Here is a 12253-nt window from a genome sequence, read left to right on the forward strand (position 1 = left end):
GACATGTGCAATGAAAAACTAGTATCACAACACAAATTGTCCTTTTATTAATAGCATGAATATTTAAAATATAATAAATATAAAATCATTTCTATATACAAATACATATAAAAATAATGTTATTTCAAAAATGTTGTTCTCCAAAAAAGACAAAATACAAATATTAATATTAAATACAATATTAAAATTAATTTTTAAAAGAAATATTAAAAAGGCAATTTAAAAGGTGTTATTCTAACAAAATAGCGAAAACATTAATAAAATATCATAAAAATATGAATATTGAATGCTATAATACAAAAACAAATATTATTTTTTTGAGATATAAATTGCATATTAATATTTCATACAATATTAAATACAATAATAATAAAATATATAACCATTATATATATATATATATATATATATATATATATATATATATATATATATATATATATATATATATATATATATATATATATATATATATTATTTGACTATTATTATTAGATTCTTATTACATAATACTAAACTTATAATACAATAGTATAACAATTATTATTATATTATTATTACATTGTACACAAATCCCTTCAATTAATGTAATTAAAAGTGACTTTTATTTTTCTTTTTCAATATAATTCTTTCATTTGTCTTTCTGCATAGGTGTGGTCATGGGTAAAGGTTGTCCTTTTTTCTTGGATATTAAGTTATTATAACTGTAAAAAATGATCATTTAATTATGTTTTAATTCTTCTTTGTAAGGGTCACTTTCATTCCTTTCAGCTATAATTGTTTCATCCTAATTAACGGAAAAGTCATTTAAAATGGTCATTCAAACAGGTCACGGTTTGAGGATGTATCAGGAGACCGGATCTGTTTAGTGTGTGATCTTTTAATACACTATTCAGGGAGCACCAGCCACTAGAGGTCAGTGTTGGAGCAGAGACTGAACGCCACTTTACAGCCCATAACATTTCAAAACAACTCCTGCAGCCACACACAACCTCACTGATTGTTTTCATTTAACACCAATTAAAGCAGCACCATAAGCGATCACTAAATGCTTCAAATAATTCTTACAAACAAGAACATGGGTATTTGACTCATAGGAAAATAACTGACATCCCAGGAGGAATCTGATGAAACTACTTGAGAGCATATGAAAAAAAAAAATCATTTCATTCTTATCAGTATAAATAGAATAAAAAAGCAGTTATGCAGAGAACACATTTTCCATTTGCCTTTTAGTCAGCAAACATACTCTTACAATTTACACAAATCTGCGACAGTGTGCGTTCAGTAAAATATCTGCCAAGGACTTCGATAACACCCAGGAGTGTGACAGAAATTAAACAGCCTTATTAGAATTTACACGTGTTGAAGAAAACATGAGCGACTGTGTGGGAGAAACCACATATGGATCCAGAGAGAAATCTGAGCACAAGTGTTTAATTGTGCTCAAGCGTGGCGGGCGAGAGCATTGCTTCACTTTTTGTCTTTCGGTGCAACGAACGACAGATTTACTCGACCTGACTTGTGATGTGCTATTAGCAGATACACATATTGCATGATAAAAATCAATTCAAGCTTGTATTTGGTAAAGAGGACTAAAATATTGTAGAAGGTGTTACAATCAGAAGGTGGGATATTATTTTTTTCCTTCTGTTGTGCTGGAAGGTGATTATCATGAAGTGTGAGGTGGAGGGATGGAGGATTTGTGTGGAAGAAATGACACTTCTGAGGAGTGTTTCAATTCAAACCCCCTCAAATTTTAACCTGATAAAAGGAGGATGAATAAGAACTGTAATTATAAGGATAACAATCCAAATAAATCCAGTCGAAATGCAATTATAGTTAAAAATATATATTTTTTGTAAATAATAATAATCTTCAAACCATTAAACATTTTCTCAATATATATAAAAAAACGAAATGAAAAATTTAAATTAATTTTAAATACTATATACATACAGACAATATCAATAAGAACAACAACAATAATAATATCTACAGGCCATTAAAATCTCTCTATATATAAAATCCATAAACAAAAAAAACAAATCAAAGGTAGTTATTCTCCACCTCTTTACACACATACAAAATAATAATACGAAAAAGAAAAAGTAAAAAATATTGTTGTTTTAATAAATAATAATAAGTGAAATACTATAAGATTGGTTGTATGACACCTAAATGATTTTCTATTTCTCATATTCTGAATATACTTTCAGAGTAGAAGTGCTTTAGTAAATCTCTCAAATCCTTATCATTTATGAATGTCTTCAAAAGGAGCACTTGATAGCTGTGTGAACCAGCTCTGTGTATCTGTTACAGTAAGCAGCTTCAGTAAATAACAGCAGCGGCTCAGACGAATCTAATACTGTGTGTTGTGGATTAGCCCGGCTCAATCAGAGAAGCGCTACGAGACGAACGCAACAGCCGTCCCTCTGAAATAAAGAACAAATGAGAGATAATTATGGCCGAAGGAACAGAGGTGGGGGGTTGGTTACACTCACATGCAAATGCTGCTTTGTTGCTTGCCGAGCATCCTAATACCCTGAGAGTCAAATACCTTCCTTTTTTACCACATTATGGAATTTGTCATGTTCAGTTGGAGCTGTCATATTCAAAACAGTGTGCGCTAATGTGTGTAATCTGCTTTGCAACACATCAATTATGATGGATATTCCTCTAGCAGAGGTTTTTCTCTTTTTTCTTCCTTGCGTTCCTCTCGGTAATCACTCCACACTTATTAGGAAGCCTGTTTAGTAAATAATGATCTCCACTGAAAGATGCTAAACGTAAGTGTGGGATTGACGGAGTGTGAGTGAGTAGACAGGTGTTTATATATACAGTATATATATCAGTGCCTCTATTTATTTGCACATGGAAATTTGTGTATACCAAAATGCTAATGCCCATCCTGAGCAGTTTTCCTTTCTTTTTTTTAACAAGAACTATTTTTACCAGGGAACTGTGCTGTATTGCTGTACATGCACACCTACCCAGAATGCCTTGCTCAGATGTCTACCCACCCTACAATTGAGCAGTGCTGCTTTTGTGTCGGTATTGTATTTATATTTTTTTCCAGCAATAATTTCTCACAATTGAACAGTCCTTCACAATTTAGAGATGTGAATTCAAGACTGTCTAGTTAATGTACCACTTAAATTAAATGTACACGTATAAGTGAAATGCATATGCCAAAGAAACTATCTGAACAAAACATCAGAATAAAATGAAACAAAAAAAATAAAAATGTATAGAATACATTTATATCAGGGTTTTTATAGTTATAAAATACTAAAATTAATACTTAAATGATTCATAAATTATATATAAAATATAAATTATATATAAAATTATTATAAATTACGATACTAAAATTAAAACCATTCAAAAATTAATTTTGTTTAAATTGACATACTAAACTGAGAAAAAAAACTATCTAATCACTTTTAAATAACATTTAATAATAACATTATTTTTTATGAATTAAAAGGAGAAATAATAATAAAAATTATAATAAAAAAGTATATCACACACAAAAAATTCACCTAATATATCAATGTCTCTTACCTGAATAGCACCCCAAAAATGACAGACTGCTCACCAGAGAGAAAGAAAAGAGGAAAAAAAGATTGTGTGAGTGAGAGAGTGTATGAGACTGAGTGAGAAACAGAGAGAGAGAGAGAGAGAGAGAGAGAGAGAGAGAGAGAGTCATAATACCTCCATCAACCTTCAGTGTAGAGGTGATAAAAGTGAGCTCTTAAAACCAGCGTGGCCTCTTTCACCACACAACAAAGGCCTGTTTGTTCACCGATACACCTGCCACTGTGACTCCTCACAAATAAACACACTTCAGTGAGGCCTCACCTCTCGCTCTGACCCTTTCCCGCCCGTTTCCCGTGCAAAGCTCCATGAAGGGATGAAGAGAGGCTGCAGTCGCCGATGGGAGCCGCAGTCAATCGCATGTGAGACGCCACACACCTCAGCACAAACGTGACATGATGACTGAAATCTGTCCACCGCGAGATTCTTGTACAGCTGAAGAGACCTGAAAAAATGGGTAGACGTCAAAAACACACAAAATGCATGCATTATTTATTATTCAAATCAACAATTAATTAAATGTCATTATTTTTCTGCTTTCTCAAACTCTTCTGTTACCTTGTCTATAAAGTAATAATACATTCATTTAATTAAAATGTAATCAGCATTTTTTGGATATGTACCATGGTTTAAGTTTAGTTTAGTCTTTTTTACAGTGCATATTTTTTATTAACATCAACATCAAGATTTAAGTTATTCAGTTACATGAATGTATAAGAGTGCTGTGACTGGCCACCATTTATTTTAAGATTCCCTAATCCTTCTGCCTTCATTTTAAAAGGTCCTGCTGTGTGATGAATGCATTGTTAAAAAGTACAAATATCGACGCACCTGTGAAGGGGACGTGACACACCTGTGGATCAGCGATAGGAAAACATAAACTACATCGCATCTAAAGACAGATACGTTTTTGCTGAGCTCACCAGGATTGAGCATATGGAGCACGCAGAAAACGCCAAATTTTATCTAAGCAGACAGCTGATGACCTGTGCATAAACACTTCCTAACGGCAAAAGAAACATACGGTTCGCCGCAGACAGCAAGCCATAACTGAGATGCCTAAAACAGCTTCAGAAGATGTAAACCCAGCACTTTTTAGACTTTTTTTTTTTTTGGATCTGATGCCCAACAGTGTTTTGAAACTGGACCTCTCAGACCAAACGGTTTAATCAGAAAAGTGTTTTACTTCAAATCAAGCAATATGTTCCTTCTCCTACAACAATCTGCTCAACTAAATATAGCATGTGGCCTGTGGTGTCCGTGCCTCATAATTCAGTCTGGATCACTCTTGCAGACAAACACAGAAATGTTATTTTCACACGTTCCTTATCACCCATCCGTGTTGCAGGATTTAGCGCTAAACTAACAGCCGCAGGTCAGGTGGCTTCGCTCAGTAAACAGCTCGTATGTTAAGAAAGATGTTCTGCTCCTGTCAGAGCGGCTCCCATCTTGTTTTCCCAGGTGGAGTGGCCACAGTCACTCGTGTTTTGATATAATCCAACTGCCGAGGACCAATACCTGTTTAGTCTGAGGAAATCAGCCAGAGCAAACAAATACATCTCGGGCCCTACTAACATCTGACAACCATTAACCATGTATCAATGAAAGAGAGAGGGAGGGAGGGAGCAAAGCTTTAAATTGGCCAGATCTAGTTTCGCAGCCAGTAAATAAACAGAGATCCAGGCATGATCCTTCATTAGTGATGGAGGGGCCCTGGAATGTTAACGGAAAGATGCACACCTGCACTAAGGGGCCACAGTCACTCCACTACAGTAGACTTCAGCTGATCAACACTGGAAACAAACAGCTGAATTTCATTATTTCACACTAAACTAAATGCATTCTGTAACAGGGGAAAATGATCTCATTATATCATTACACACTAAAATTTAGATTTGTAAAAAAAAAAATCATTACTCCAGTCTTCAGTCACAGGATGCTTCAGAAATCAATAACAAGTCAATAACACCCCCTTTTAGAATACAATAGACCAGATGAGTGCATCAGGACTCATTTAACCAAAAAAATTCCCTGGATTTTATTTCCTCTCAGTTCAGCACAGTTCTTTGCTGATGAGAAATTTGCTGCGTTAAGCGATTCCAGAGTGCCAGGGCGACTGAAGCACGCTCAGAACACAAGGAGGTCTCCTGGGAACACTAAATTGTTACAAAGCGAGGAAAGGCTTTTGCATTGATGGCTAAAAAAAATTGAAAGTCGCTCATATTGGTAACAAGGCCCTCCAGAGCGAGCGTTTGACTACATCGACACAAAGCTAGAGAGAGCAGAAAAGAGCGAGACAGGCACGAAGGCGAGAAAAGATGGCTCTGTGCTTGTTTCAGTTGGCACACCTGCTTTGAGAAACTTGGCTCAAGTAGAGAGGTCTAAAAGTTAATTACACCCTCGGTATGGCCAAGAGAAATGTTGCTAACTGACGTAACCTGATAATAATTTCAATTTCGCTGACAGTTATAAACTCATCAAGTTGCAGCCTAGGGCTTGCACAACGTGCACAAAGAACATCTGTGTCTTCAAATTCAGTCCCATGACTAATTCACTGCCCCTCTCGACTGCCTAAATTAGTGTCTTAGTACAAAATATTTCCTGGTTAATAAAGGGCATTCACAATGCACATAGCTGTGCATGCTTGCTTTAGTGTTTGTGCTGCAAAACGTTCTGAAAACAGCATTAAACTTAACACGCAATCGCACTTAGCACCAATTTTGTTTCCATGGCGCACAGAAACATGAGGCACAAACACACACAAGGGAAAGCGTGAACGTCTGTCGTTTGGATGCCAGTTACACTGACACAATATACAGTAATTTGTCTTTAAGTTTTCTCACTGTAACTTGTCAACCAGTATTGCGTAGTATGTGATCTTATATGTTTATTTAAATTTGCATATATAAACAAAACAAAGCACTCCATGTCTAGGGATGTTGAAAAAGGTGGTTTATTTGTGCCAGTAGTCTCATGAAATCATGCAATGTGTTACAAATACACTATTATACTAATATACTATAATGTAAAATGCAAATGCAAAAATAGGGCACAATGTACTGTATTAATAAGAAGGGATTTTCTGGTTTGAAATTTTTTGCGTTTTTTTTTTTTAACCTGTATTTTGAATATCATTATGTTGTGTTTTAGGGTTAATGGAAACGTCTGTAAAATTAATGGATAATGTCCTGACAAAAAAAATACTAAATAATAAAAATAATGGCATTGATACAAATTTTTTTAATTGTGTAGTGAGAAAAAAATATTTACAGTTATTCATTTAAAATGTAAAGAATTATTTAATAATAGTAATCATAATAAAATGTAACAAAAACATTAAAAATAATTTAGTAACACTAGAAAGTGTTTTATTTAGGAGAATCTAATAAGAATCACCAAATTTGGAATTAAATTAAATAAATTAATAAAAAAAGGCTGGATGAAATTATCATAACACATTGCAAAAAAATAAAATAAATACATAAATAAAATAAAATACAATAAAAGGTGATTCTTGATTTGTTTTCATTTTAATAAGCTTTATCCAATAAGACCATGACAAACACACTTCATCTTTGTCAAGGAAAACAGGGGATGCAGTAGAACAGTTTTTTTCTTTCTCTACCCCTCTGTCTCAACCTTTTTTTTTTTTTTTTTTTGCGTGGGTGTCCGACTCAGGAGAGTTCATGGGCTTCTCCGCAGAACAAAGGCTTTCAATCACACTACACAACACCACCCACAGCATCCTGCTTTCCACTGCCACTTATTAATATTAATCACCGTCAGAAAAGAAAAAAAGAAATAACTTGCTTTAGTGCTACATCTGTAAACGTGAGCACAAACAAACAAACAAACACACAAACAAACAAACACACAAACAAATAAATGTTAATATAAAGTAAAATTAACTACAGAAGTTTGTGATTGACCAATCAGATTCAAGTATTCCAGAGCACCATGTGATAATTACACACATAATAAGCTCCAGCCCTGGTCCAGACATTAAAGTGTGATTTAATAAGGGACTCTGAGAATCCTCCATAACTCTTGAGTGTTACACATGAAATTTTATCGCAACTACAACTTCTCAGATTTTATTGCATCATATCTAAGCTGAGGGACACAGCAGCATGGAACAACAACCGAAAAACTGTCACAGCCAATCAGAAACAAGATACTGTCACAGCCAACTGAGCGCACTTCCAAAATCATCAGAGCAAACTCACCACAACCTGCTAAAACACAGCAGAAACACTGCAGCATCTAAATGGCAAAGCCCTAAATAAAGGGGTCGTTGCTTAAAGAGAGTCAAACGCAGAAAACTCTGTGACCATGTCCGTCAAAGCCTCCTTCATTACACCAAACCCATCATGCTCCAGTGCTGACCCTAACACTGAATCTGTACACACATGCCATTAGTCACAGACAGACAGCCAGTGTGTGTGTGTGTGTGTAGATTTCTTTAGTACTGAGAGGACAGCTGAAGGTCAGTCAGACGTTGAGGCAATCACCCTAATGAAAACAAACGAGGGAGAGTCTGCTCGCTTTCTCCATAATCAAACACATCAGCCAAAGAGATAAAGAGAGAGATCTAAAGGGTCCGTACCTTAGCATTGTTCTTTAATTTACTGTTTCCAGTTCAGGTCCACTTGAGGGGAGATTTAAAGGCACATGGAAACAAAAGGGGCTGAGAGAATAGCTCCAGCACAAACACAGAGGCTGGAGACTTTACAAGCACAGTTGAATTACGATCCCATCTTTAAATAAGAGAGAATGATGCACAAACGCACATGAACAAGTGGAGTTTTGGGTTAAAGACGTTTGGGTATTAAAAAATGGTGATAGTGTGGCATAGTGTTGCATATAATACTAATGTGAGTTTTGTGGGGTTTAGACTGTTAGCTTTCATGCAAATACACACACACACACACACACACACACACACACACACACACACACACACACACACACTCCTAAAATGTGACTAAACTGTTAACTTTAGCAAATATACACAAAATCTACAGTGTTTATAAAATATTGATGACTTCTCCTGCACTACAAAGAGTTTTTTTCCAATAAAAAGCTTTCAAAAATAAGACTGCAAAATAGTTTAACTTATAATATTGTATTCTAATTATGTTTTATAAAAAAAAGTTGTTCTGTATAAGATTATAGGAGAATGTTTTACAATAATATACAGTCTTTACAGTCTTGTGTTTACATTATATTCAGTTTTTCTACTTAAAGGTTTCACGTTTGTGTTACTTGCTGTTTCTTTGAAATAATTTGAGATATTTACTACAAATTTCCGAGCATACACCAGAATTTGTTAAATATATGTATATAAATATAAATATATGTGTTTGTTTGTGTGTTTTTTTTTATGTATATTGCAAGTATTGATATATGAATTTAATTGAATATTATATATGCAGTAAAATGCAAGTATTGATATAAAATGTGTGTGTATGTGCACACACACATACATACACATACTATATATTGGCATAATAAAAAATTACAAAAGATTTCTATTAAAAAAGTGTATTATTTTATTTTATTTAATCGTTTTTAATTTATTTAAATTAATAATAAACTATGAATTTAATAGTTTATTCTATTTATTAAAGTTCTATTAAAATATCTTTTTAACCATCATTAAAAAAACAACTGATAAAAAGATATATTTTTTGAGCACAAATCAGCATATTAGAAAGATTTCTGAAGGATCATGTGACGTTGAAGACTGGAGTAATGATGCTGAAAATTCCGCTTTGCATCACAGTAATAAATAGCATTTTAAAATATATTCAAATTGAAAAAAGTTTTAAATTTTAAATTGTTTAATTTACTGTTATTTTAATTAACTATATGCAGCCTTGGTGAGAATAAGAGACTTCTTTTAAAAAGTAAAAAACTATTCTTATCGACCACATATTAGTTGTGAGTTGTTGAAGCAAGGATGCTATAATAAATAACATAAATAATAAATAAATGTAAACATAATTAAATGTTATTATCCCTTCTAAAAAAGACCAAACTGTGAAAACCAGCTTGATGGCTAATTAAGAGCAGCAAACCACTTCAGGCTGGTCTAAGCTGTTATTTTCAGCAGGTGTAAAGGCACGAGACCGGAGCAGACAAGAACTGTCTCTTCATTAGCATGGTGGCTAATTAACGAGCAGTTGTAAATCAGTCTGAAACATGAAGGCAACAGCCGGGGCTGCAATATCCCCCGACTGAGAGAGAGAGAACTGACTCATGAGCGTAAGATCATTGAGACATTAGCACTGATCAATAAGCAGAAGCCTGCTATTGCATATAAACCATCCCAATGGAGGCACTGCCTCAGGCAGGGTAGAGAGGCAGGAAACATTGGTTTGCATGGAGCCCACTCGCTCTCACACTCATTCAATCACACATGCCAACAATTCCTTTAGACTGAGCAGCAGGTGTGTGATAGGTTCTGACGCATCTCAAGACATCTCAATAAAGGCATTATTGTGTTGCCAGACTATATGAAACCGTCATCCTGCATTACTGATGGAAGGCAAGTAGGTTTACTTAGGTCCTGTGGAGCGAATCAAGGTGAACAACAGCAGCTGCTGTGAAAAAATGGGATAAAAGCGTTTTAAATGCTTCTGGTAACCAAACAAGACCTGAGAGGGGAGGATGCTGCTTTTTATGCCTCTTCATAAACCCTATAAAATAACTTAACAGGCACACCTTTTTTTCTGGTTTGACGTATTTCCTGTTTAAACAAGACGTTGGGACAGGAAAAGTACTTTTGTAAAAAAAAAAAAAAAAAAAAAAAAAAATTAACTGAAATATAAATAAATAAAATATATATAGATATATTTACCAAAAACTATTGAGAATGACAAAAAATCCAAGAGAATTACTAAAACTTTAAAATTAAAATGAAAAACAAAAAATATAAAAATAGAAACAAATTAAAAACATTAATACAAAAATTGTATCTTAATGATAAAACAATACTGAATAGAGATTAATCTCGACTATAATATTTTATTCTAAAGGCAATGATTGGTTGTCCAATTATCTAATAATGGAGACAACAATGTTATCTTCATAAGTTCATAGCTGTTTTCTCAAACTTGTGTACATTTTTTCCCCTCAGTTATTTTCTCATGCTTTTCACATACTTCATTATGCTCATACTTATTTTCTTTTGCAGTCATAGACTGACAGATACACAAGTCCAGTTTCCAAGAATGATTCTATGGCCTAAATGTGAAAAAATCCTATTTAAAGAATAACGGCTGTGCTATTTTGTCCCCTCGGCCCGCTCGCAGGCCCTGTGAGTCAGCAAAAGCCGCTTTGTTGGGAAGAAATGCTCCGCTTTAAGCTGAGAGATAGAGAAAGATATATCATCTTGACTGTGTCAGACAGTAACAAGCAGCTGCACCAGGATGCAGTAAACAGCTGGCAGGGCTCCAGCGCAGTGCAGCGGGGGTCTGACACTTATCTCCCTCCATCACTGCCTCGAACGGCCCCTCTAATGGACCCTTCAAACGGCCGTCATGGCATCCATATTTTATTTGTATGTGTGTGTGTGCGCGTCTCCTCGCTGTAGCCTGTGGTTTTGCTGGTTGTTGACACCAACAGCTTTAGTAGTGTGATAACTCGAGTGCAGTCAGAAGAAGAAGGCTGGCTGCTAAACAACCGAGTGGCCCACAGATGCTACACAGCTAGCACTGGGAGCCGGAAGCTAAGGCCTTAAACACTATAGAACCACACATAAACTTAACAAGTGGAAACTGATTAGAGATTTACAGAACGCTACATTAGCATAGAACAATTACCAATGTATAGTCAACATGAAATCAAAATTCGCCCTGTATACTTAATAAACGCTTACAATCTTTTAGTAAATGATTTTCTATATTTAATTTTTTTATTTAATTTCAGTTACCATTTTTTAAGTTGAAAAAGTTTTAGTTTTAATTAATAAATCTATTTTAGTTGGGTCTTAGTTTGAACTCTTCCACTGAAGGGTTAAACCCCAAAAATTTGCATTTTGACCACCCCCCACCCAAATAAATAAATAAACCCCAGAACTCTCGATTTAAAGTACAAAGGTGCTAGTTGCTCGAGAAAAACAAACGGCCTGAATGCATTATTTTAACCCGATCTCCGTTTTAGCATTCCGCTCCGCGAGCGTAATCAATTTTTCATGTTGATGTGGGAATATTTGTGTAGATGCAGCAAATATTTCCTATGCTATGGGAAACAAAAGGGCATGTGTGGATGCGAGGGAAACACCATCGTGAGACATCTTTGAAGGTTCTCCTTCAAAGCGACGCCTGCCTCCACAGCCACGCCGAGGGGATTTGTGCTATTAATTGAAGTTAATTTTCTGAGAAATTAGTTTGCCGGGCACGTTGGGAAGATTGATAGCCCTGGCACGTCCCAGCACTCGGGAAAATGACACACGTCTTTTATAGCCACACATACTTTTATCATTCCAAATCAAATTATAAACAGGAGGCAAGACATGCTGGAAGCTGGAGGAGGAAGGAGATCTCCATAAGATTAATTAGGCCGGCCAGGCTAAGACAAGGTGAGGAAGATGGGGGAAAAAAAATAAAAACAGCAAGATGGGGGTCGTTGTTTCATTGTTTGGAAGGTA

The sequence above is a fragment of the Cyprinus carpio genome, chromosome A4 (genome assembly GCF_018340385.1).
Source record: "Cyprinus carpio isolate SPL01 chromosome A4, ASM1834038v1, whole genome shotgun sequence".
NCBI lineage: Eukaryota > Metazoa > Chordata > Actinopteri > Cypriniformes > Cyprinidae > Cyprinus > Cyprinus carpio.